At 40.9% G+C, this 26,367-nt stretch overlaps 1 pseudogene; it reads left to right on the top strand.

The window, feature by feature from the left end:
• LOC106582301 (low-density lipoprotein receptor-related protein 1B-like) overlaps positions 1-26,367 on the top strand; it is a 407,952-nt pseudogene that overhangs the window by 321,970 nt on the left and 59,615 nt on the right.

The following is a 26,367-nucleotide window of genomic DNA, read 5'->3' as shown; positions in this document are numbered from 1 at the left end:
GGGACGTAGCCCTGGCATGCCCCCTAGTCTATGTCACCACAGGCCTCCTCCATCGCCTGGAGAAGGGGTATGCGTTGGTGGGGTTGGCAATCGTATACCTTCCAATGCCACCCCGAAAATAACTCTTCTATTGGGTTTAGAAAAGGAGAATATGGTGGCAGGTTGAGCATCAAAACTTGCGGATGGTCAATGAACCAATTGCGGACCAGAGCAGCCTGGTGGAAACTTACGTTGTCCCAGATGACAACAAACCTGGACTGCTCTGGTCCATTCTTCTGGACATTGGGAATGAGGATATTATGCAGGGTGTCAAGGAAGGTGATAATGTGGGCAGTATTGTGAGGACCAATAGTGGCATGATGATGGACACCGTTCTGACTAATGGCTGCACACATTGATGTTGCTACCACGCTGTCCAGGGACACTCACGATGGTGCGGTGTCCTATGAGGTTTCTTTCCCTGCGTCTTGTTTCGGCTAGGTTAAAGCCGACCTCATCAACGTAGACGAAATCATGATTTTCTGCAGCAGCATCTAGTTCCATAACTCTCTGAAACCGTCAAGACAAAACATTATTGTATGACAGTATGAATAGACAGAGCAGTCAATATGTAGCATAATACACTGAAATACAGTACCAATTACAGGTTATTATAGCTTACTTGTACGTATTCATAGTGCAGTTGTTTCACTCTGTCAGAATTTCGTTCAAATGGTACTCTGTAGAGCTGCTTCATACGAATCTGATGGCGTTTCTGGAGACGGCCAAGTGCAGATAAACTTACCCTATTTATGTTACTGAATGTGTTGTCAGTGATGATGTGGTGTTGCAGTTGTCGTAAACGTATGCTGTTGTTTGAAATGCCCACATTCACTATGTGTTGTCCCTGCTCTGCTGTGAACAGACATTTCTTCCCCCATTGAAGGGTAATCTAGCAATTCTGCAAAAACATGATGTGAATGGTTTGGGTGCAAGATTTCTTTCAGTATGAAATGAAATGTTACTGTAATGCTGCAGTGCTGGAAGTACAGTAGCATGGTATAGAGGGTAGGTTTACTTACCTGTTCTCATTTTGAAATGTCCAGATGACACTTGCTGCAGTGTAGCGGGCTCAAGTTAGGCTGGACCCTCTGCCCAGCCTCCCTGAAACTCAAACCATGGTTGACCACATGGTCAACCAAAGTGGCCCGGATGTCATCTGTGATTGTTCTCCTTCCTCCTTCCCTGTCTTCATCCTCGTCCTTGTCTTCCTCCTTGTCCTCGTCCCCCTCTTACTCTCACTCCTCTTCCTCTAACTCTCTCCAAAATTGGCCTCCATTGTTGTCCAAACCAAGAAAGCCAACCTGAAGCCTATTTATAGTGCTCAAGTTCTAATTTCTAAGTGAAGAAATTAGCTGTGTGTTTTCACATGGGTGTAAGTAATCGGTAAATGAGAGTAGCATTTTGAAAGGCAGTGTTTTCCAAATGAAACACAAGACTTGTTAGTTTTGAATGATGTGTCTAATGTAGAGAACTGTGTTTAGTGTTTTGCAAAAAGTGTGTTTTACAATTGCAAACTGAGTGTAAAGCAGATAATGTGCTTGCAGTTTTGCAGACTTGGTCTGAAGATTAGGTACATGAGTTAATGGTTTCACTGAGAGTGCCTCAAATGCCACTTTTAATGTGTAAGCTATTGTAAAAAACTGTATATTTTAGCACAAGAGCATACATGTAACTGCCAAAATAATGGAAACACCAACATAAAGTGTCTTAAAAGGATGTGGGGCCACCTTGAGCTGCCAGAACAGCTTCAATGCACCTTGGCATACATTCTACAAGTCGACCTAAACCATGCCAGGAAAATGCACCCCACACACCATAACATAAACTTTGTATTCCTCATTTACTCAAGTGTTTCCTTTATTTTTGAAGTTGCCGGTTGCCTACAGTCGGGAAGGCCACAATTTGGGCAGCATGCGCGCCAAATAAACAGCTTGTTGTGTTGTGGTCATAGACATATAATCCATAGAAGGGTTTTGCAACCTCTTACCCTGGCAATTTGATTGTTAAACTCGTGGATGCACTAGCAATGCCTGCCGGTCGTGAATGGGAACTGCCATCTATGGATTATATTTCTAGAGTTGGTTGCGGCTGTCTGTTTGCCTTTTGCAAATTTCTAAATGCAATTGCAGGAAAAACGTAGTTTGGAAGGCAAATGCCTACTACTGAAAAGAGAAGACTAATCTGTCCGTAGAACCAATAGAACAAATGTTTCTCAACAACCCAATTTTTAGAGAACAGCAGCACTGTTGTACAAAGCAGCTCATCTTGAAATAAGCTATTGCCACGATGAGCGCATCGGCCGTCACCGTGAGTAGTAGACTATGGCTTCATCTTTAGATGAATCAATATGACACTGGCAATTATAATTAGTAGCCTGTAATGTAAGCTAATGTCTTCTGACGTAGAATTGCATGAAATGTGTTTTGAGTCTGATGGAATGGTTCCAATTAAAGAAATGTTTACCTTATTCTCCCAAATTTCATGGTATCCAATTGGTAGTTAGTCTTTTCTCATCTCTGGAACTCCCGTACGGACTCGGGAGAGGCGAAGGTTGAGAGCTCCGAAACACAACCCAACCAAGCCGCACTGCTTCTTGACACAAAGCCACTTAACCCGCCACAGGAGTCGCTAGTGCGCGATGGGACCCTCCCCTAACCCGGACGATGCTGGGGCAATTGTGCGCTGCACCATGGGTCTCCCGGTAGTGGCCGGCTGCGACAGAGCCTGTATTCGAACCCAGAATCTCTAGTGGCACAGCCTTAGACCACTGCGCCACACTGGAGGCATTTACCTTATTCTAAATTATGTTTATGGTTCTCTTCCTTTCAGTGGAGGAACCTTTTCTCGTACTGGCAGATCATCATGAAATCCGGAAACTAAGTGTGGATGGATCAAATTACACCATTTTGAAACAGGTAAGAGGAAACCATATATCTACACTTGTGGTGGTATTTGTTTTAAACTGATGACAAAATATGCATAGGAATCCGTAGTATGTCTGTCACTCTGTTTTGGCAAAGTAAGAACAACTCAGGGTAAAATGACAGAAACCAGAAATCAAGTGAATACAATTAGATCTGTAACCATACCTGGTTTGCATATATTTATCACTGTCAGTCAGATTATCTTGCAACTACTCTGCCATTTTGTTTATATTTTAAATGTTAAAATTGTACACATTTAGCAGACGGTCTTATCCAGAGTGACATATAATTAGTGGATTCATCGTAGATCTTTCATGCAGTCAGATGGCCAAAACGCCCTATTGTGGCCTCATTGGTTGAATGTTAATGATATTTTTCATAATTAAGAACATTTAAAAAATGAATTGCCGAAAATGTAGTGTTTCTATGTCAAACGGTTTTGTTATATTTCAGTCTTCTGTGATGTATATAAAGTGTAATATTGGGATTCAAACTGTTATACATTTCAACTTTATATCTGACATGGTGCAGGTGTTTTCTTTTTTCTAAGCACATAACCTTGTGTGTGAGGTGTATCCTTTTGTTTAAAAGTACATATGTTTCAGACTACCAAGAAACACTCTGTGGGACCCTTATATTTCCCACTACAGTAAAGGTCAAAACACTGTACACAGCTGATAATATAACGTTAGAATTATCAGTCCCGCGTGCTTTATAAGCTGAAATAACATTCAGCTTATAAGGCTTCATAATGCCTTCATAAGCATTACATGAATGTGTTACAAAGCATCTATATAGGCCGTCATTGTAAATAAGAATTTGTTCTGAACTGACTTGCCTAGTTAAATGAAGGTTAAATGTTTAAAAAAAGACAATCACATGTCATGCTTTGTAAAGGCTTCATACATGTGGCATAACTGTGTGACATAATCAACAATGTCAAATGTGACATAACCCACTATGTTGAATATGATTTAAACATGTGCTTAATAAAGATTTTATTTGGTTATTCCAAAATTCATGAAGGTTTAAAATGTTCAACAAGTTTAAATTCAAATCCGTAAATAATTTAAAATTCCAAATAATAAACAAATCAAACAATAAGTAATCAATTCAAATTAGGCAAAATAAACTAATGGTCATCCAATCAAAAAAACAAAAGCAATCAATGAATCAAAAAATAATCAGAAAATTCTGTCAGTCCAGTCAGTCACGCCACAATATGTCTGCGTCTTTGTGTTGGTGGAGGGGAAGGGGTGGGGTCTGTGCTGGCAGTTGCTCAAAGGATTTGGCAGTTGTGGTTGTTCGGTGCTGTGTCCAGGGTTGGTGCTGGGGTTGGGGCCGGGACTGGAAGTCGCGCTGGGCCCGGGACTGGAAGCCAAGGGTTGGTGCTGGTCTAGTGCTGCGGAACAGGGAAAAAAACACGAATCGGGAACTGGGGCTGCTGCAGGTGCTGGGTCGGGATCTGGATCTGTAACGGGGAGGAAGGACAACCTGTGGAGCAAGCAGACACAAGGGAGCCCTAGACCCAGAGATCAAAGGTGGTGCTTCCCTGTGGCCTGTTCGCTCCAGGTGACAGTGTGATCTTTGGTCCCTCCTCCGCGCCTCGTCTGGTGGTCTGGTGCTGGGACTGGCCAATGGGATCTGGATTTGTGTTGGATCTACAGAGGGGAGGAAGGACAACCTGAGGAGAAAGCAGACACACAAGGGTGCCCTAGACCCAGAGGTCAAATGTTGCACTCCCCTGTGGTCTACTCGCTCCAGGTGAAGGTCTGTGCTTTATAAAGAGTGACATGTTGTGCTGAAGGATGGCACACGCTCTGAATTACACACATTACACCTAATCTCATTCCCAGACACTTCCACCCACCCTGGTGGACCAACGCATCAAACTTAATCTTCATTAGCTAGGTTTAGGTTTCAAATCTAATTTTAAGAAGAGAAGTTGTGGAAATGGGTAGGGTTTAGTCAAAATTATGACTTTGTGGCTGTGTTAACTAGTGTCGACCAGGGGGAACGATGACAAATACTTTACTCAGTAAGGTCCCTCCCATAGAATTCAATGGTCACTCCCACTAAGGCCAACTTTGAATGGTTGGGGACGACATTATACCAAGAAACACTTACCTTGATGAAAGCCCCCAAAATAAGGACATTTAAAGTGGCTTTCTTATGGAACCAAGTCACATTCCTCAGTACATAAACACGCACACAACAATATAATGAGGGAATGGGAACAGAAGAGGAATGAATATCTGGTGCGGTAGTCTCAGGTTCGACTACTCCAAATCATCTTGGCTCTGACACACACAAACACAAGCTTTGCAGGTCCATCAAACTTAAATACCTTTCATCAAATTGAAATACCTTTCACACCCTACAGTACCCTGTGAATCATGAGCACCTTCAAAAATCAGCAGTACATTATAACATATTTATTGACACTTTATGTAGTGTCCTGTAATACTTTGTTTGAAGTGAGATGCCTTCGATCATTCATAACAAATCCATAAAGACTCTATATCGCATGTGTCTGTACTTACTTTAAACTTCTTAGGGATAGCCCCCTTTTTTTCAATTTTCGCCTAAAATGACATACCCAAATCTAACTGCCTGTAGCTCAGGCCCTGAAGCAAGGATGGATGCAATATAAGTCACCGAAATTATTTGAAATAACGATTGAGGTAGCTATATAATATAACTCAACACTTAACTACTAAAACTATTTTTAATTACAATAAATAAAAGCCTCTCAAAAGGATCTGACCCTTTTTTTCAATTTTCGACCTAAAATGACATACCCAAATCTAACTGCCTGTTGCTCAGGACCTGAAGCAAGGATATGCATATTCTTGATACTATTTGAAAGGAAACACTTTGAAGTTTGTGGAAATGTTAAATTAATGTAGGAGAATATAACACATTAGATCTGGTAAAAGATGATACAAAGAAAACAACATGCATTTTTTTATTTTTTGTACCATCTTTGAATTGCAAGAAAAAGGCCATAATGCATTATTCCAGCCCAGGTGCAATTTAGATTTTGGCCACTAGATGGCAGCAGTGTATGTGCAACTTAGACTGATCCAATGAACCATTGCATATCCGTTCAAAATGTTGTATCAAGACTGCTTAAATGTGCCTAATTTGTTTATTAATACATTTAAGTTCATAATTGTGCACTCTCCTAGACAATAGCATTATATTCTTTCACTGTAATAGCTACTGTAAATTGGACAGTGCAGTTAGATTAACAAGAATGTACCGTAAATTCCGGACTATAAGCCGCAACTTTTTTCCCACGCTTTGAACTTCGCGGCTTAAACAATGACGCGGCTAATATATGGATTTTTCCCGCTTTCAAATTTGTGGGTCCTGACAGCGTGGAGCATTGTCAAAAAATCCTCTATCATCAACGGGTTTCGAAAGGCTGGACTGCTGCGTGTTGAAGAGGGCTCAGCGGGGGATTTGCCTCCGGATGAAAGTGACGAGAGCGACAATGAAAACGATCCAATATGAAGCAATTCTGAGGCTATTCAACTCCGACACTGAAGGAGATGACTTCAGTGGTTTCAGTGCACAGGAGGAGGAAGATGGTGACCAATTACTTTCTTGGTAGGCTACTGTTTACTGCTAATTTTTTATTTTTTGTTACAAGCCGTGTTTCGTTAAAGCCTATTTATTTTTGTTACAAGCCGTGTTTCGTTAAAGCCTGTGTAAAGTTCATTTGTTTCAATGTACCGGTAGGCACCTGCGGCTTATAGACATGTGCGGCTTATTTATGTTCAAAATAAAAAATACTTTTTAATTCAGTGGGTGCGGCTTATATTTAGGTGCGCTTAATAGTCCGGAAATTACGGTAATCTTTCTGCCCATATCAGATATGTCTATGTCCTGGGAATTTGTTTTGTAACTTACAACCTCATACTAATCACATTAGCCTACGTTAGCGCAATAGTACTGCGGGGGGACACTGATCCCGTAGAGGTTAATTTAATAGTTTTTCTCTGTCCAGTGGCACCACAAGTCTGCATTTGATTTGCAAACTCATCACATGTGCACCTATTGTGCTACAGAAACAAGAACAGTGCAGGGCATGTGCTCTGAATTAAAGGGAAACTACACTCAAAAATCAAAGTTTCTTAGATTTTTTTCCAGACCTCAAAAGTCGTACCCTGATGTGGTTTAATATATATATATATATATTATTATTTTATTTATTTTTTTTATTTTTATTTATTATTTTTTTTAAATTAAAAAGTATGACAAAACTGGGGGAAAAGCATGAAAAAAATTGGGAAATCCGAAACCTGGAAAAAGAAAACCGAGAGAACTGAAGAGGTCGGGCTATCCTAGAAATGTAGAGTAATATAATATGTACAATTTAGCAGAAGCAGACGCTTTTATCCAAAACTACTTAGTCATGCATGCATACATTTTTACGTATGGATGGTCCCGGGAATACAACCCACTATCTTGGTGTTGCAATGCTCTACCAAGATGCATGACAAGGTTATAAATTCTTTGTGAAGCCTCAGTTTAATTTGATTTATAAAGCCTTTATTAAGCAGTGCTTATCCCACCCTTAATAAAACACAGATTTATGTCATATTTGACATAGTGGTTATGTCACATTATGTCAGAGTTATGCCACATTTATGACCCCTTTATAGAGCATTACATATGGTTATAGATGATTTGTGACACATTTATGTAGTGTTTATGAAGGCTTTATGAAGCCTTTATAAGCTACTTGCAAGTCACTTAAAGCGGGACCGATATGTCTATCTTTATCTTCACTATTCATTTCCATTTTTTTTGTTTCTTTTCACTTTTGTTTATTGTTTATTTCACTTGCTTTGGCAATGTAAACATATGTTTCTTATGCCAATAAAGCCCCTTTGAAGGAGAGAGAGAGAGAGAGCGAATCATCTCTAATGAGTCACACAGGGTCATGAAATGGAATTGCCAGCACTGTGAAACCTTTAATGGTGCAACACTTAAGATCTGTATAGTGACATGTCTGTAATAACAAGGGGCCCACACTCCCAACCCTTAGAAAACACCCTCATGTAGCCCAAATAACACTCTCTGTCTCCAACATGAGTCATTATGTAAATCAGTTACATTTAGTGTCTTCATTGGACTGAGTACTGACAACTTTTTGAATATCATTGTCTAAGCTAATTGATACATGTACAGTTCTTGTTTGTATTTGTCATTTGCTATCTTTATATATTATTTTGTAAGTGCTCCAGGTTACTTAGATACAGGTATAACTATTTGGAGAGATACTTCACATCAGAAGCATTTTTAGCTATAAGAGGCCTTGGTAGCCTTGCCTGACCTTGTTATGAAGTTGAGATGAGAGTTGGGAAGTTGTCAGAAAAGCCACAGTGGCTTACTGCTTACAGAGAGAGCTCTACATTATACACTGCTCAAAAAAATAAAGGAAACACTTAAACAACACATCCTAGATCTGAATGAAAGAAATAATGTTATTAAATACTTTTTTCTTTACATAGTTGAATGTGCTGACAACAAAATCACACAAAAATAATCAATGGAAATCCAATTTATCAACCCATGGAGGTCTGGATTTGGAGTCACACTCAAAATTAAAGTGGAAAACCACACTACAGGCTGATCCAACTTTGATGTAATGTCCTTAAAACAAGTCAAAATGAGGCTCAGTAGTGTGTGTGGCCTCCACGTGCCTGTATGACCTCCCTACAATGCCTGGGCATGCTCCTGATGAGGTGGCGGATGGTCTCCTGAGGGATCTCCTCCCAGACCTGCACTAAAGCATCCGCCAACTCCTGGACAGTCTGTGGTGCAATGTGGCGTTGCTGGATGGAGCGAGACATGATGTCCCAGATGTGCTCAATTGGATTCAGGTCTGGGGAACGGGCAGGCCAGTCCATAGCATCAATGCCTTCCTCTTGCAGGAACTGCTGACACACTCCAGCCACATGAGGTCTAGCATTGTCTTGCATTAGGAGGAACCCAGGGCCAACCGCACCAGCATATGGTCTCACAAGGGGTCTGAGGATCTCATCTCGGTACCTAATGGCAGTCAGGCTACCTCTGGCGAGCACATGGAGGGCTGTGCGGCCCCCCAAAGAAATGCCACCCCACACCATGACTGACCCACCGCCAAACCGGTCATGCTGGAGGATGTTGCAGGCAGCAGAACGTTCTCCACGGTGTCTCCAGACTCTGTCACGTCTGTCACGTGCTCAGTGTGAACCTGCTTTCATCTGTGAAGAGCACAGGGCGCCAGTGGCGAATTTGCCAATCTTGGTGTTCTCTGGCAAATGCCAAACGTCCTGCACGGTTTTGGGCTGTAAGCACAACCCCCACCTGTGGACGTCGGGCCCTCATACCACCCTCATGGAGTCTGTTTCTGACCGTTTGAGCAGACACATGCACATTTGTGGCCTGCTGGAGGTCATTTTGCAGGGCGCTGGCAGTGCTTCTCCTGCTCCTCCTTGCACAAAGGCGGAGGTAGCGGTCCTGCTGCTGGGTTGTTGCCCTCCTACGGCCTCCTCCACGTCTCCTGATGTACTGGCCTGTCTCCTGGTAGCGCCTCCATGCTCTGGACACTACGCTGACAGACACAGCAAACCTTCTTGCCACAGCTCGCATTGATGTGCCATCCTGGATGAGCTGCACTACCTGAGCCACTTGTGTGGGTTGTAGACTCCGTCTCATGCTACCACTAGAGTGAAAGCACCGCCAGCATTCAAAAGTGACCAAATCATCAGCCAGGAAGCATAGGAACTGAGAAGTCGTCTGTGGTTACCACCTGCAGAACCACTCCTTTATTGGGGGTGTCTTGCTAATTGCCTATAATTTCCACCTTTTATCTATTCCATTTGCACAACAGCATGTGAAATGTATTGTCAATCAGTGTTGCTTCCTAAGTGGACAGTTTGATTTCACAGAAGTGTGATTGACTTAGAGTTACATTGTGTTGTTTAAGTGTTCCCTTTATTTTTTTGAGCAGTATATATCCTGTCTATCCATCTACATTCAGCCAACACATTACATCCCTCTGTCATTCTCCAGCTTGTCAACCTTCCAATTTCAATGTGATTATTCACCCGTCCTCCCTGTGGGGTAGTTGACCTGCCCATGTTGATTGGTAGAGGGAAATAGTCTTACCCAGATGCCTCTGGAGATCCTATTTCAATCACTGTTAGGCCTCATCACTACCGCCATGTTATCACATGTTCATTATGTGAATCACACACTCTGAGAATGGAGTTTAAGCTGGGAGAATTCTATAGGGGCCTATTGAGAACCATCTCCTCCTCTCCTGACTGTTCTGTTGAGTGGCCTGGCTGGCCTCAGCAGCAATCATTCACTTTAATCACCATGCTAGCTTTAATGGTAGCTAAAGTGGGGGATCTGCATAATATATGCATATTACAGCCGTCTCTACTAAGTGGCCCCGCTGCATTGCTGTCTGGCTAACACTCCACTGACCTCGTGTCAATGTAGCACACCATCACATGTTCAATGCAGATCATACCACTAATGATTAATCTAAGATTACCTAATCAGTGTACAATATTAAACTTTTTTATCATATGGAATGTATCTGGCCTTATAATACTACAAATATATTTGAGGCCTACCATCTCCCCCGTTATCATATAGTTAGGCCTACAATAGGCATTATTAGACCTGATGATAGGCCTACATACAATAGGCCTACTTTAGACCTCAGTCTTTTCCCTATTTTGTATTATACCATGTAAACGATTGAGTCTGTCTGTGTGCAGTTCTTCCTGCCAGAGAGCTGCTGGTTGCACTTAAGAGCTGTGCTGCTCTGAGAGAGAAGAAAGAGACCTCTCTGCTCCCACGGAGAGGTCCCTGAGGACTCTTTGGCGCAGGCTGTCTTTGAGGGCGTTGATGATCTGATGAAGATGTCTGATACAGCCTGTCAAGATTCTCTGACACCTTATCCTGGCACCCGCTGTGCAGCCCAGTAGGGGAGGTGCGATTGTTTAGGGAGACATTCCTGTCTGACTGACAGGGGGGTCTTCTTAGCATGGACAGCAAGAGATGTACCTCACTCTTATTTCTTTGATAGCTAAGGCTCCTCTTGGTGGGGCTTCAGTTTTCACTGGGTTTCTGAATATAGCTGGAGGCAGTCACTGCAATTCACGGGGGAAATCATCCAAAATCAATATTGTTACTGCATTTCACAGGTGGACACATTAACTAGGCCTAAGTGTGTTTACAGGTCATTATGTGTGTATTACTTGCATCTGTGAAACACCCAGTTTCAGAGTCTCACTGAAGAATATGCCCTCACTTGTAAATGCTCTCTTACGGCTCTTTACATTACTGAAGCAGTGAATGAAAGGTTACCATGATGTACCAATTAATCACAACATTTATTTAAAAGATCTTCTGCTTTTGAATGTTGCTTATTTTCTAAATTGCACTCAATTGCGATTTGAAAAGTAATTTAACTAGTGAAAGGAGTGTTTCATGTAGTATTTACATTACATTTTAGTCATTTAGCAGACGCTCTTATCCAGAGCTACTTACAGTAGTGAATGCATACATTTCATTTCATACATTTTTTTTCTGTGCTGGCCCCCCGTGGGAATCGAACCCACAACCCTGGCGTTGCAAACACCATGCTCTACCAACTGAGCTACACCATTTACACTGTAGCTTCTCCCTTAATATGCAGGTTTGGGTCATTGGGGCACTCACTATTAATGTCTGACTGATTACTGTTGTTTGTTTGTTGCTGTTTTTCTATGTGGTTTGTGTATGTAATATTTGAACTGCGGTAATATTTTCCTCTTCTAGGACAATAAATATAAACTAATCTAATAATGTCTATCTTATATCCAGGGCCTGAACAACATCATCCATATAGACTTTGACTACAGGAAGGAGTTCATCTACTGGATAGACTCTTCCAGACCCAGTGGACGGAGGATCAACAGAATTAGACTCAATGGGAGTGACCTTAAGGTACTGCTGCTAGAGGGGAGTGATATATATGTAGCATGCACTTAGCATGAAACACTCTTAACAACACAACTGACCGGTGGACTATGTTCGGGAAGAGCAGTAATAAGATTATCATATGAAAGACCAGACCAGAGACCAGGATGTGAAGTTTAAATATAAGTACTAAATGCCTGCTTGTTTATTTTTAGGAAAATAGATTTTAGTTCTCAAAAATAATAAAATATGCAAAAATGTTTCACAGTCTGATTCACACAGTAAACAATGTTAACAAAATAATATTATAGGCCTAGTTAAATTTCAAACCTTGGGTTAATAGTATATGGTTCTACAGTGTTTCAATGTAGTGACCTGTTGCACCCTCTACAACCACTGTGATTATCATTTGACCCTGCTGATCATCTATGAATGTTTGAACATCTTGGAGAACAATCTGGCCTTAATGGCCTGGTACTGTTATAATTGCCACCCGGCAAACCCAGAAGGGGACTGGCCACCCCTAAGAGCCTAGTTCCTCTCTAGGTTTCTTCCTAGGTTCCTGTCTTTCTAGGGACTTTTTCCTAGCCACTATGCTTCTACATCTGCATTGCTTGCTGTTTGGGGTTTTAGGCTGGATTTCTGTATAGCACTTTGTGACATCTGCTGATGTAAAAATGGCTTTATAAATACATTTTATTGATTGAATGATTGAATACCTCAGGTAAAATTGGGTGCACCCTTCTATAGTAATATCAAGTATCACCAGTAAACATCCAGATCAATTCAATATAGAAAACAAAATAACTTTCAAATTCACATTCCCAACAGTCCTACCACACATATGGAGTGATCAGTCCCATCAAACATTGTAGGGCAGTGAGGAAAGTGAACTCAAATGTCCTCTTGAAGAGTTTAGATGTCTTTCTACATGAAATTAGATGTCGCTCTCTTTGGGTAGGCTCACCATCCAATGAATCAACTGCAACGAAAACCTGACCAAGTAAATGTTCCAAAAGCACATTCAACCGCGTCTCAGTACGAGTGTGATGAACTGACCATCGATTATCAGTGTTTCTCTTAATATATTTCAAGATTTGATTAGTTATTTCTAGCTTTTTACGCAGATTTCCGACAATCACGAACAATAGAAAATCTGTCATAAAATGTTGCTTCCTCTACAGGGTTTACTCAAGATTGGAAATGATTGAGCTGTCAATCAAAGGTCGGACCTAAGTGATTTGCGCACTTCTGATTGGTTAGGTAATTTCTTGCATAAATACAAGAATATTTAGCTCATTAGTTGACTTGGGTTACAGATGTCCCTGGATGCTCCTTTGATATGGGGCGGCAGGTAGCCTAGTGGTTAGAGCGTTGGGCCAGTAACCAAAAGGTTGCTAGATCGAATCCCTGAGCTGACAAGGTAAAAAGCTGTCATTTTGCCCCTGAACAAGGCAGTTAACTCACTGTTCCTAGGACGTCATTGTGAATAAGAATTTGTCCTTATCTGACTTGCCAGGTTAAATAATAATAATAATATGCTACCTACAGTACCGTTTAGAGCTTGCTCCCCATGCCCCATTTCCCTCTCACCATCCTCTCCTGCCCTGCTGGCGTCTCTTATGTAGATGAGGATCATACTGAATGAAGTACACACTGCAGTGTGAATTAACTTAGTTGACTCTTCAGCTGTGTGCGAAATGGCACAAAATACCTTATAAAGTGCTCAGGAACCCATTTCCCCAAATAATCTAATGATGAACTTAGCCTTAAGATCATTTTGGTCAACCGGGTCCTGGTCAAAAGTAGTGCACTATAAACAGAATAGGGTGCCATTTTGGATGCATCCTTCAATGGGTATAGAGGTTGAAAATGTAATTGATCCCAATTGATGATTGTTTCCTTTCATCCTTTATAGGCAGGCATCATAATGGACTTGTATCATTTACAGAGGCATTAAACAGTGAGGCAGCGCTGTAATCAATGCCAATTAATGAGACATCGATTAGCTCTCTGGCTGAACGCAACAGGTCTGTATAATCATGGAGGTCCATTCGGTTCATGGGATTGGAGCCCAGAACACACAGACGTCACGGGGTCACCTGCTGGACACCCTGTCGCACCCCATCCCCCCGTCCTCTCATCTCATTAGAATTGTATTTTGAGAGCAGGAGGTTCATTCAGCTAAATTACACCCAGGCTGTGTTTCAAATGGCAACCTATTCCCTATGCAGTGCACAACTTTTGACTAGAGCTCTGACTCGGAACCAGTCACCCACAGTCCCTGTTTGAGCCTCCACCACACTCTTAGAAAATGTTATTTTCTAACACATCATACATATAGTTAGGGATGACATATGTTGTGTTACTTTTAACAGTCACAGTGTTGTTGTTTTATTACACATTGTGTTGTATTCCACTTAAATCCACTTTAAAAATTATGTAAATGACTGGGGAAGACATTTAGAAAAAAAGTTGCCATTTAAAAAATGTATTTATCGCTCCATATACAAAATCTTACATGAAACAAATTCTGTACATGCAAAATTTTCATCTTTAAATATTTCTAACATGTTAGTGCCTGGTAGACACACAGTCCAGGGAAACCTACTAAGACCATTGTGTACCTGAGATACAGGAGGACAGACTATTGTTGGATATGGTAGCTATTTATTCCTTGTTAGAAACTTAAATATCCAGATCTGGTTTACCATAGACAGATGAGGTTTAACATATACAGTTAAACTGATACAGAACTTCCACTCACGGGTAGTTAAAAATAACAAACTAAGACACACCTCCAATATACTTTCCCAGTGTGCCTTGCCTTTTTGAGTGAATTGTAGAGTTACCACCCATGACTGTAGAGTATTTGTTGGTGACAGAGACATGCTTGTTGAATTTGTTTATTTTCAGTCATGTAGCTATCACCAAGTGAGTTCCTATGCAAATGCTATCATTACAATGACTCTTTATGACAATACATTACAGACAGGCCTTTTTTCTTAGGACTAGTTTAGCCTTACACAGTGGTCTGAAACTCATGGTTTACAGGCCACATCAGGCCTGCTAGTAAGGTTGCAAAATTCCAGTAACTTAACAAAAATTCCCTAAAATCCTGGTTGAAGGACTCCAGATTTCCTGCTTATTCCCACCTGTTCCCAGGAAGTTCCCAACTGGGATATTTGTAAAGCTACCAGAGTTTTGCAAGCCTACCTGTGAGTCACATTATGCTGGTTTGCAAAGTGAAGTGTAATTCCTATTGGAATCCAGCCAGTGCTAGGATCTCTAAAAGTTTGAATTTTTATTCAGCCGCAACCTGCATTCAGAATGACTGCCAGAGTTAGGTAAATTGTGACGAGACTACCTAAGCCCCATTTAAACTGGAACAACCATTTCACTAACGTCTGCTAAATGCAAAAACACAGATGTTAAAAACATTTTTTTTTAAATCAACCTGCAGTAGTGCATGCTGGGAAATATGATAGTGACGTGCATGGTTTTGCCTAACTAGCCTAACTTCTTAAAATTTGTCATGGCTAAAATGTTGCTGTGTTCGCGCTGCATTAGCATCAAATGGTCACCTCATTCGGATAAAGAGTAAATTGACCTTGTTTTGTATACCTGCTGCTGGCTGGCTGAGGCTCACTCCAAGCTGTCAGTTGTCACTTTTCAGAGAGTAAGGGCCAGTGTGTTGACTTCGGATCTGCAATGCAATTGGTCAATAATCTAACACAGCTTTCAACACATTCATTTCAGGAATTGACAAAAAATGTGTTGAGAATTGTACACGAATGTGTTAAAAAGAGTGCACACTGCCAGCAGCACCCTGCCACGGCTCAGCCACGGCTCAGCCACAGCTAAAGGATTTGAGATAGATCTGTCGTTTTAGCATGGAGGTTAATTATGAGAACAGTGAATAAAGCAGACCATAGTTTAAGCCCAAGAATATGACTTATTTAAAGCATAAGACATGGAATGGGCAAAGCTAGGGGATTTGTGCTTATTTACTTCAGGGTAGAGGCAAGTTAATCCCAGTGAAATGAACTGCATATGTTTCTTCTCTTTTGCGGCGAGGGAAATAATGGTGGATATTTTGCATGTACCATATTTAGACTTCCAGAAATGGATGAGTGTTTTTCTACATACATTACAATGTGTTTTCTATGGCAATGCTTGACAATGTAATTTAGACAATGATGTTATAAGTAGCCCCCTGGGTTATAGGTAATGTTCTAACTAACCCTAAACTACAATAACATTATACTGTTGCGCTGACAGAACATTACAGTGAATAATGAGTACAGTGTTTTTTTGTTAATCATAGTTCTAATCTGCCTCTCCAATAACAGCCCTTAGCAAGCCTCCAGTATGTGCGCCTCTGGGTGTTTACTCTGTGCAAACATAAGGCATGTTAATGATGAAACAGGATGATAAAGCATAATTGAAGTTAATCAGAAGCAGAAGAGGTGATTTCTAGTCTGAGTACAGCTCAGAGACCAGGGGAGCGCCTCCAGTGAGGTCTGTATAAGAAAGTAGCCAGCCCACCTAAATGAAAGACACAGAGCATCATTATGTTGGCTCCGTTGTTTGAAATACTTCACAGCTTTTATTTGGATTGTGATTTATAGTTCTATGCTCATTGTCTATAGTCAGCAGGGTTTGGGAGACCTTACATGTTGACAAGATTCAAATCCACATGAAGAAATATTTCAAATCAATGCAACAAAAAGAGAAGCTAGCAGAAGACCACAGGCTCTACCTAAGGTGTTGTGTATTAACCACTCCCCCCTCTGTCTTTTTACCGCCTCCGGAGCAAGTTTCCTAACGGAAAACACTCCTCAATCTGTGACATTTTGGAGACTGTTTGAAGCTCCAGTTTAGTCTAAAGTACTGCTTAGGTGACAGCCCAGTCGATTTGGCAAGGCTATATATCTCTTGCAAATGAGGATAGAAAAGGCCTCAAAGCGCATGATGTCCCTTAATGGCAGATTGCATGGGTGTTGTTGGGTCTGAAATAGTGTTTCAAGGCATCAGTTTCATGTGCCAGCTGGCACTATTATTGTTTATTCCTAACAACTTGTTTGCTAATTCAAAAGCTGCCTAAACTGAGAGACATTGATTGAAAGTTCCTGTATAATTCCACCATCATTAAGGATAAGGTTTTTCAAAAGACTTTGCAACAATCTTTCATATGTTTTGGACATTAATCATATGATGATCATATGATGATCATGATGTTTTGGTTGTTGTTGTTGTCATTGTCTCTGCTAGTTGTTTATCTCCCTCTCTCTTTCTCACCAGATAGTCCATCGGACTGCGGTCCCCAGTGCACTGGCCCTGGATTGGATAGGGAAAAACCTGTACTGGTGTGACATCAAGAGGAAGAGCCTGGAGGTGTCTAAAGCTAACGGCCTGTACCCCTCTGTCCTGGTCAGCACTGGTATCAGGAACCCTACTGACCTGGCCCTGGATCCACAGTCAGGGTACTGTATCAGACAATTGGGATCTCTAACCCTAACCCCACTGACAACTTAGACAAACACTCAAGCACGACTACACACTAAGCTTTCAGCAGACAGGAGGCTTGTCATTAAGGTCTGTTCATGTTAGGGCTCAATCCAGAAGAAAGGTTATTTACATGTCAAATCAGCAATTGGTGACCCCTCCCTTACGGAATTACTTGGTACATTGTTAAACAAATGTAATATTCAATAATGACTGTAAGTCACTCTGGATAAAAGTGACTGCTAAATTACTAAAATGTAAATGTACAATGTGATGATATACTGAGCAGTCTACTTTTATACCTGAGTGTTTTTATGGCACTGAACACTAATTTTGTTTTTTCATTGTCATTTTCCTAATGTTAACCTAACATTCTAATGATGTTTTGTAAGAGACACCTTGTAAGACCTCTCCACATTCCTCCATGTGTAGGTATGCATTCTGGGTGGACTGCTGTGAATCCCCTCACATCAGTCGTGTGGGTATGGATGGTCGAGGGCATGCTGTTATCATCGACAAAGAGATCTACAGCCCCACTGCCCTCACTATAGATTATACCAACAAGAGGCTGTACTGGGCAGATGACAACCACATTCTGTTCGCCAACATAGACGGCTCACAGAGACACAAAGGTAAGGAAGAATATAATGTTGGACTTTTTCCAATATAAGAATATGTGATTAATCAGGGTTTCTACCCGGGTCTCCTGCTCACCACAAGACAATTTCAGCTGAGCCAAAGCCTAGGCATTAGACTGGGAGCTAACACAAGTCTTGAGGTCTCAGGCTAGGTTACTCATCACACAAGTGTGATTGCTAAGCCACCTCCATTACACGTGTATGGTGTTTTTTTGTGAGACAGATGTGCTTTCACTTTTCTCATCAACTAATGATGGGTCTACTGTTTTGTATTGTGTCTCTCTCCAGTGTCCTATGATCACATCCAGGGGGTGATGGGTCTGACACTGTTTGAGGACTTTGTCTACTGGACAGATGGGAAATCCAAGTCACTCCGACGAGCACATAAAACTACTGGGGCCCAAGGAATTGAGCTGCTCAACTCCTGGCAAGCCATCAAATCTGTCAAGGTTTACCATTCACTACGCCAACCTGAAGGTAGAGTAACCCACCCGGCACAGTAGTCCCCTCACTTACCCACCTGCCAACCCAAAGGCATGGTCATATACTGTATGGTTACATAGGTTATTACTATTATGTAGTTTATGATATTATTATATAGGATGCGATTATATAGGGCATGGTATTAAGAATGTGGCTAATGTTCTATTTAATTATGTTGTACTTTCGGTTTTGTTCTCCCCACCCTCTCTTTGTCTCTCCCCCCTCTTTCTCTTTGCAGTGCCCAAGCACCAGTGTCAGGTGGCCAATGGAGGATGTAGCCACTTGTGTCTCCTTTCTCCTGGCGGGGAACACAAGTGTGCTTGTCCAACTAATTTCTACCTTGCTGCTGACAACAAGACCTGCCTCTCCAACTGCACTGCAAGTCAGGTCAGTGCCTATCCCTTCTTACACTCCTCAGCACTTGTAGATATGGTAACTCTGTTATTCTATTCTGTTTTCCCTCAAGGCAGATCTGTTGTTTCATTCCCTTTCTCCTTGTTTATCACACTGTCTCTTCTCTCCTGCCATGTTTATGCAGCTTAAGTCCCATGAAAATAGTAGTGTTGCTTGTTTTGCTTTGAACAACAGTTTTTTTTGTGATAAGTTGGAATTCTGTCTAGTTAATTTGTGTGTTTTGTAGTTCCGCTGTGGGACCGACGAGTGTATTCCTTTCTGGTGGAAGTGTGACACTGTTGATGACTGTGGCGATGGATCAGATGAGCCTGCTGACTGTCGTGAGTACCATGTTTTCTCATTTCATACCAACTATGCATTACTGGACTTCCTGACTTCCTTGTAGCTCAGTGTTAAATTAAAATATCGCTTCCATCATATTTAAACTGTAAGTCGCTCTGGATAAGAGCGTCTGCTAAATGACTAAAATGTAAATTTAAACTAATGTGACACCAATGTCGATAAAACTTAGCAGACACTCTCCCCGCCTCTTGTCATGAGATGTCCGGCTGTTACTGAGAACCACGTACCGGATTTTTAACAAGGTTGTTAGCATTAGGAAAGAAAGATAATTACTTGCCTCGACCTAGCTCAACATTTAGGCATCGGATAAGAACGAGATTTCAGCGTCCATAAAGTGACCATTAGACTTGCCACCTTTTGGACTGAATAATTTTTGAGGAAATGTATCATTTGTAGTTCTCAGTTGCCCATTTCTGTACATTAAGAACCAACAATGTGCTTTCATTTTGTAGCATTTCTGACAATGCTAACATATTATTTAGCCAAAGCTCAGAGTTTTAAAACCAGGACCAACAACTCTGTTGCTAGCAGCTGAAGCTAGCTAACACCAGTCCGATGAAAGTTGTCTGTGTAAACTAAATCAGAGCACATCCAAAATAAGATAGCAAACGTCCTTGGCCACTATCAAAGCCAGTTAGCTAGCCAACTAGCCAGTAGTTACACGCTAACTAGACTGTTCTATAGCTGTATAGATGGTGCACCAACCACAACTCAATGTTGACAATATATCTTTGTTAGCTAAATTCTTCCATAAAGCAGAGCTAGATAAGTAAAGTTCATAGTCAACACCAAACTTTGCAAACTTATAATTCATGCAATGGCCATTGCTCATCTAGTTTCCAGCATTAAACAGTCAAGCTGGCTAGATTAGCTATGTCATCATTTCATCAATCAAAACCAGCGTCTTACAACACAAACTGTAGCTATACATTTTCTTGCAAAGAAACAGTTAGCTATGTTGAATCTAAACCCGGCCAATGCACATGCAAGTAACGCATCTGCTGTGCAATGCACTGAGTGTACACCGTGGCTAGCTAGTTAGCTAGATCAACACATGAGTCCGACATGTTGCTGTTCGTGCATCCAGTAAATAATGATTGTTTTCAAGTGCAATTTTAGTAACAATGGTTTTGGGAAACAGCTCTGAGATTTAATGATGCACCTACGAAGGATCTAATGATAAACTTAGCCTTAAGATGCTTTTGGGAAACCTGGGTAGGCCTGTCGCGGTAAACGTATGACCACCACACCAGTAGTCGTGAGTCATGACCGCAGTCAAATTCCTTTAGCCTACCAAACTTGCTAACGGAATCCTAAGCAGCCTGCATACACATTGTTTGAAGTACAATAGACCAACATGGCTACTTTAGTACTTCAAAGCTGTGTGCTGGAAAACCTTGGTAGAGTATGGTTGGAGTTGTTGTTGTGATGCTCATGTGAATTTACTTTCTTTTTTGGCTTCAGACCAATGCCTACTTCTCACTTAAAACGTATTTTTAATATCTATAACTCAACCTTTGAAACTATATTTTTTTATTACACTTGACTTACTTTATTGCTGTGAACTTTTACTGTTATCTCTCAAATTAGGATTACAGGATAATTGCTGTATATTTTGAAATGCTCGCTAACATTTGCTACTTAGTTACACAAGTTTTATTTGAGGGATATTTTTAGAAATACAAGAACTGCTGTTTTACATTAAGTCATTAAGTATTTTTTTTTATTACAAATGTGTATCTTATCACCATACGTGAGCGTACATAATGTTCAGTGTACAAGTACTGTAATTAGCTGGTTTGCTTTCCCTGAGATAACTTTGCTAATACATTTTCATGCAGCTGAATTCAAATGTCAGCCTGGGCGGTTCCAGTGTGGCACTGGCCTCTGTGCTCTTCCTCCCTTTATCTGTGATGGAGAGAACGACTGTGGAGACAACTCAGATGAGGCCAACTGTGGTAAGGAGGAAGACTGGGAATGTTACTATAGAAATTGAATGCCTATGCATTCCCATGCAAGTAGATGGGTGAAGTCAAATTGCTGTGGTCTGAGGAGTCTGTAATCTGATATCTGGCCACAATAGCATATTGATTAAAGAAGAGACTGGTTGTTACTGTCCTTCACATCGAACCTGTTGATGAGAACATAAGACAGTAGCCAGCAGCTTCATACCTTTCTTACTGCTTGAAACCTTTTAATACTTTTTGTTGCAATTTAAGTATTGATTTCTGTCACAATAAAAAGCCCATGTGGGAATGTGCTTTAATTTCAAAGCATTGTAAAACATGTTATTAGCTTGTTTTTGGCTTAGCCAACATTACTTTCAATTTATCTTAAGTTGCCCTTTTGTCATACATATTTTCTTTGATGGATGCTTTTCACCTTAAATGGATGCTCCATCGGTTCTAACTCTTCTCCTCCATTTTGTCTTTCAGAGACGTACATCTGTCTGTCAGGGCAGTTCAAATGCACCCGGAAACAGAAGTGTATCCCTCTAAACCTCCGCTGTAATGGACAGGACGACTGTGGAGACGGAGAGGATGAGACAGAATGTCGTAAGAAGAAGAACCTTCTGTATTAGTACCTGACGGATAGTTTAACTTCTCTAGGGCCAGTGGGACGATTTCGTCTCACCTACGTAACAGCCAGTGAAATCCTGTGGCGCGTTATTGAAATACCTTAGAAATGCTATTACTTCAATTTCTCAAACATATGACTATTTTACACCATTTTAAAGACAAGACTCTCGTTAATCTAACCACACTGTCCAATTTCAAAAAGGCTTTACAACGAAAGCAAAACATTAGATTATGTCAGCAGAGTACCCAGCCAGAAATAATCAGACACCCATTTTTCAAGCTAGCATATAATGTCACATAAACCCAAACCACAGCTAAATGCAGCACTAACCTTTGATGATATTCATCAGATGACAACCCTAGGACATTATGTTATACAATACATGCATGTTTTGTTCAATCAAGTTCATATTTATATAAAAAAAACAGCTTTTTACATTAGCATGTGACGTTCAGAACTAGCATACCCCCCGCAAACTTCCAGTGAATTTACTAAAAATTTACTAAATTACTCACGATAAACGTTCACAAAAAGCATAACAATTATTTTAAGAATTATAGATACAGAACTCCTCTATGCACTCGATATGTCCGATTTTAAAATAGCTTTTCGGTGAAAGCACATTTTGCAATATTCTAAGTAGATAGCCCGGCATCACAGGGCTAGCTATTTAGACACCCAGCAAGTTTAGCACTCACCAAAGTCAGATTTACTATAAGAAAAATGTTATTACCTTTGCTGTTCTTCGTCAGAATGCACTCCCAGGACTTCTACTTCAATAATAAATGTTGGTTTGGTCCCAAATAATCCATTGTTATATCCAAATAGCGGCGTTTTGTTCGTGCGTTCAAGACACTATCCAAAAGGGTAAATAAGGGTGACGAGCATGGCGCATTTCGTGACAAAAAAATTCTAAATATTCCATTACCGTACTTCGAAGCATGTCAACCGCTGTTTAAAATTAATTTTTATGCAATTTTTCTCATAAAAAAGTGATAATATTCCGACCGGGAATCTGCATTTAGGTAAACAGACGAAAGAAAATAAAGCACGGGTCGACTCGTTCACGCGCCTAAGCCCATTGTCCTCTGATCGGCCACTTGCCAAAAGCGATAATGTGTTTCAGCCTGGGGCTGCCTCGATATCATTCAGCTTTTTCCCGGGCTCTGAGAGCCTATGGGAGCCGTAGGAAGTGTCACGTTACAGCAAAGATCCTCAGTCTTCAATAAAAAGAGCCAAGATGAACAACAACTTGTCAGACAGGCCACTTCCTGTTCAGAATCTTCTCAGGTTTTTGCCTGCCATATGAGTTCTGTTATACTCACAGACACCATTCAAACAGTTTTAGAAACTTTAGGGTGTTTTCTATCCAAAGCCAATAATTATATGCATATTCTAGTTACTGGGCAGGAGTAGTAACCAGATTAAATTGGGTATGTTTTTTATCCGGCCGTGTCAATACTGCCCCCTAGCCCTAACAGGTTAAGGAATCTTTAGGATTACTATTTAACTTTGGCTAGACTTTTTCTCTAAGATTATTTTCAGTTTTATAGCTTTTTCCCCAAGGAAGAGTGAGATGGAACTTATTATTTGAAGGTTTAACAGTGGTATCTGACAAGTTGAGACATGGTCCTTACCGGTGAATTTATAGTAAAACCCAGACAGCCTACCCTTAGGTGCAGCCTTAAATAATATTGAGTCAGATAGTGATTAGGTATTCCAAAGGCATGCTTGATTAGCGCTTTCCCTGTGTGAGAGGATTAGCTATCATTGAATTAGAAAGTGAAAGAGAGAACAGAATAGTGAGAGGTATTTCTCTTCTGTTATGGTAACTCTAGCTATCAGCAGTAGCATTATACGTCAGACAATTATCTGTGGGTTGCTACATTTGTTTTGCCTGCCTGTGATTTCAAGATGGAGAGAGTGTCACTATGGAGTGAGAGTCAGTATAAAAGCCTTGATTAAGGAGAGAGGCGTTCTCCCCTTGAATTAGACCGTATATTTAAATGTGTAAATGTAAAAGATATTTTCAGGAGTACTGTGCCAATCAAAAGATAATGGTACAGATGTGGGATCGTAATTTGAGCCAGTTTGCTAGAGAAGGAAAATAATCCTGCACTAACAGGAAATGTGAATTATTATGTGGATTGTAATTGATGGCCATTTATTTAGGGGTTGATACATTTTTCGTATGGGAAATCAAGTCTGAAATGTCAAAGTGGAAATAACAAACTTCAGAAGCCATTTTAAACCTCAAATACACTACAAGTTTTAAATGTCCTGCATTGCAGAAAAGTTATCCTGCAACATGGTCATCAAATTAAGATCCTACATCTGTAGCTGCAACTGTGATAATGGAAGGTAAATAACGGAACAGAAGACAACTGCTGCTGCTTTTGGTATGCAGTAATACTATACCACAGTTGGTATAGTATCTGACTTCGATTGTCTAGCCTGCATATACAGTATATCGGTTTAACTGTTTATTGTGTTACCCTGTTTGCAAATCAGTTATTTCTGAGCCAGAGGCTGATAATAATAATAATAATAATAATATAACTATAATTATTATGATTACACCTGTAAAGTATAGTAATACATGTTATTACCGCAGCATGTTTTCTCTTTGTTCCTGCCTCTGTAAGTTATAGGTATTTTACACAGCTGGCCTGTTTATCCATGTGATCAAGGCTGTTCTTCTGTTAACATTCTGTCAATAATAGTGTTGTTTGCTCATCTCTCACTCCTTATGCCACTCGCTCCCTCTCTCTTGGTCTCGCTCTCTCTCTCACTCCCTCCCTCTCCCCTCCATTGATCCCTCCCTCTCTCTTTCTCTCTGTTTCTCTCTCTTTCTCGATCTCTCTCCCTTCCTATCTCCCTCCTTGGCCTGGTGTAAACCTGGACCCACTCCTCTCCACAGCGGAGAGTACATGTTCCCCGGAACAGTTCCAGTGCAAGGCCTCCATGCACTGCATCTCCAAGCTGTGGGTGTGTGATGAGGACCCGGACTGCACAGACGGGTCAGATGAAGCTAATTGTGGTGAGTGGGGAAGCGCTTAAAGCATAATTCAAATAAGTCCTCTAGTTTTATTGAGCCATGGCTGAAATTGTGATTAGGAAATGAATATATTTTACACATGGGCACATTCTCATCTGCTCTGTACTGATTGAGTTGAAGCAGCCATAGAGAAAGCCTACTGGTAGTTTATCACCACAGGATGTCAGACTTGTCAGTAGTGTGTAGTGCACCGAAACACCAAACATCACATTGCGATGTTTGGTGTATGCCCCCCCACCCCCAAAAATGTATTTTCAGGTTAGAATAGTCTTTTCAGGTTATTTTCAGTGGTAGAGAACCTTTCAAACCTCCCACAACTATACTGCCCTACCAAGCAAATAGGCAGTAACTGCTCATAGTGTGGAACTAAGATTTTTTAAATTTGTATTTACCTTGGTTTCACAGTAACTTTAGGCAGTTACTGCTAACATGACCCCCATTTTCTCCAAAACAAAATACAATAGAGGCAGGATACTTGTCCACATGACTAAGCATGTATTTAATGTAGCAAAAATGACATTAACACATTTTCGCCCAAATGAGCAGTTATTGCCTTTTTGCTTGGTAGGGCAATATATCTTCCACTGGATATTACTTTAAACTGTGTAGCCTACTGGAGAGCATCTGCGCTAACTTGAATGCCTTTTGTTCTGAGACACAATACTGCTACGGTGAGGGAAAAAAGTATTTGATCCCCCTGCTGATTTTGTACGTTTGCCCACTGACAAAGAAATTATCAGTCTATAATTTTAATGGTAGGTTTATTTGAACAGTGAGAGTCAGAATAACAACAACAACAAAAAATCCAGAAAAACGCATGTCAAAAATGTTATAAATTGATTTGCATTTTAATGAGGGAAATAAGTATTTGACCCCCTCTCAATCAGAAAGATTTCTGGCTCCCAGGTGTCTTTTTATACAGGTTACGAGCTGAGATTAGGAGCACACTCTTAAAGGGAGTGCTCCTAATCTCAGCTTGTTACCTGTATAAAAGACACCTGTCCACAGAAGCAATCAGTCAATCAGATTCCAAACTCTCCACCATGGTCAAGACCAAAGAGCTCTCCAAGGATGTCAGGGACAAGACTGTAGACATACACAAGTCTGGAATGGGCTACACGACCATCACCAAGCAGCTTGGTGAGAAGGTGAATACAATTGGTGCGATTATTCGCAAATGGAAGAAACACAAAAGAACTGTCCATCTCCCTCGGCCTGCGGCTCAATGCAAGATCTCACCTCGTGGAGTTGCAATGATCATGAGAACGGTGAGGAATCAGCCCAGAACTACACGGGAGGATCTTGTCAATGATCTCAAGGCAGCTGGGACCATAGTCACCAAGAAAACAATTGGTAACACACTACGCCGTGAAGGACTGAAATCCTGCAGCGCCCGCAAGGT

This window comes from Salmo salar, chromosome ssa21 (genome assembly GCF_905237065.1).
Source record: "Salmo salar chromosome ssa21, Ssal_v3.1, whole genome shotgun sequence".
Lineage (NCBI taxonomy): Eukaryota > Metazoa > Chordata > Actinopteri > Salmoniformes > Salmonidae > Salmo > Salmo salar.
This window is presented reverse-complemented; position numbering and strand designations above follow the sequence as displayed.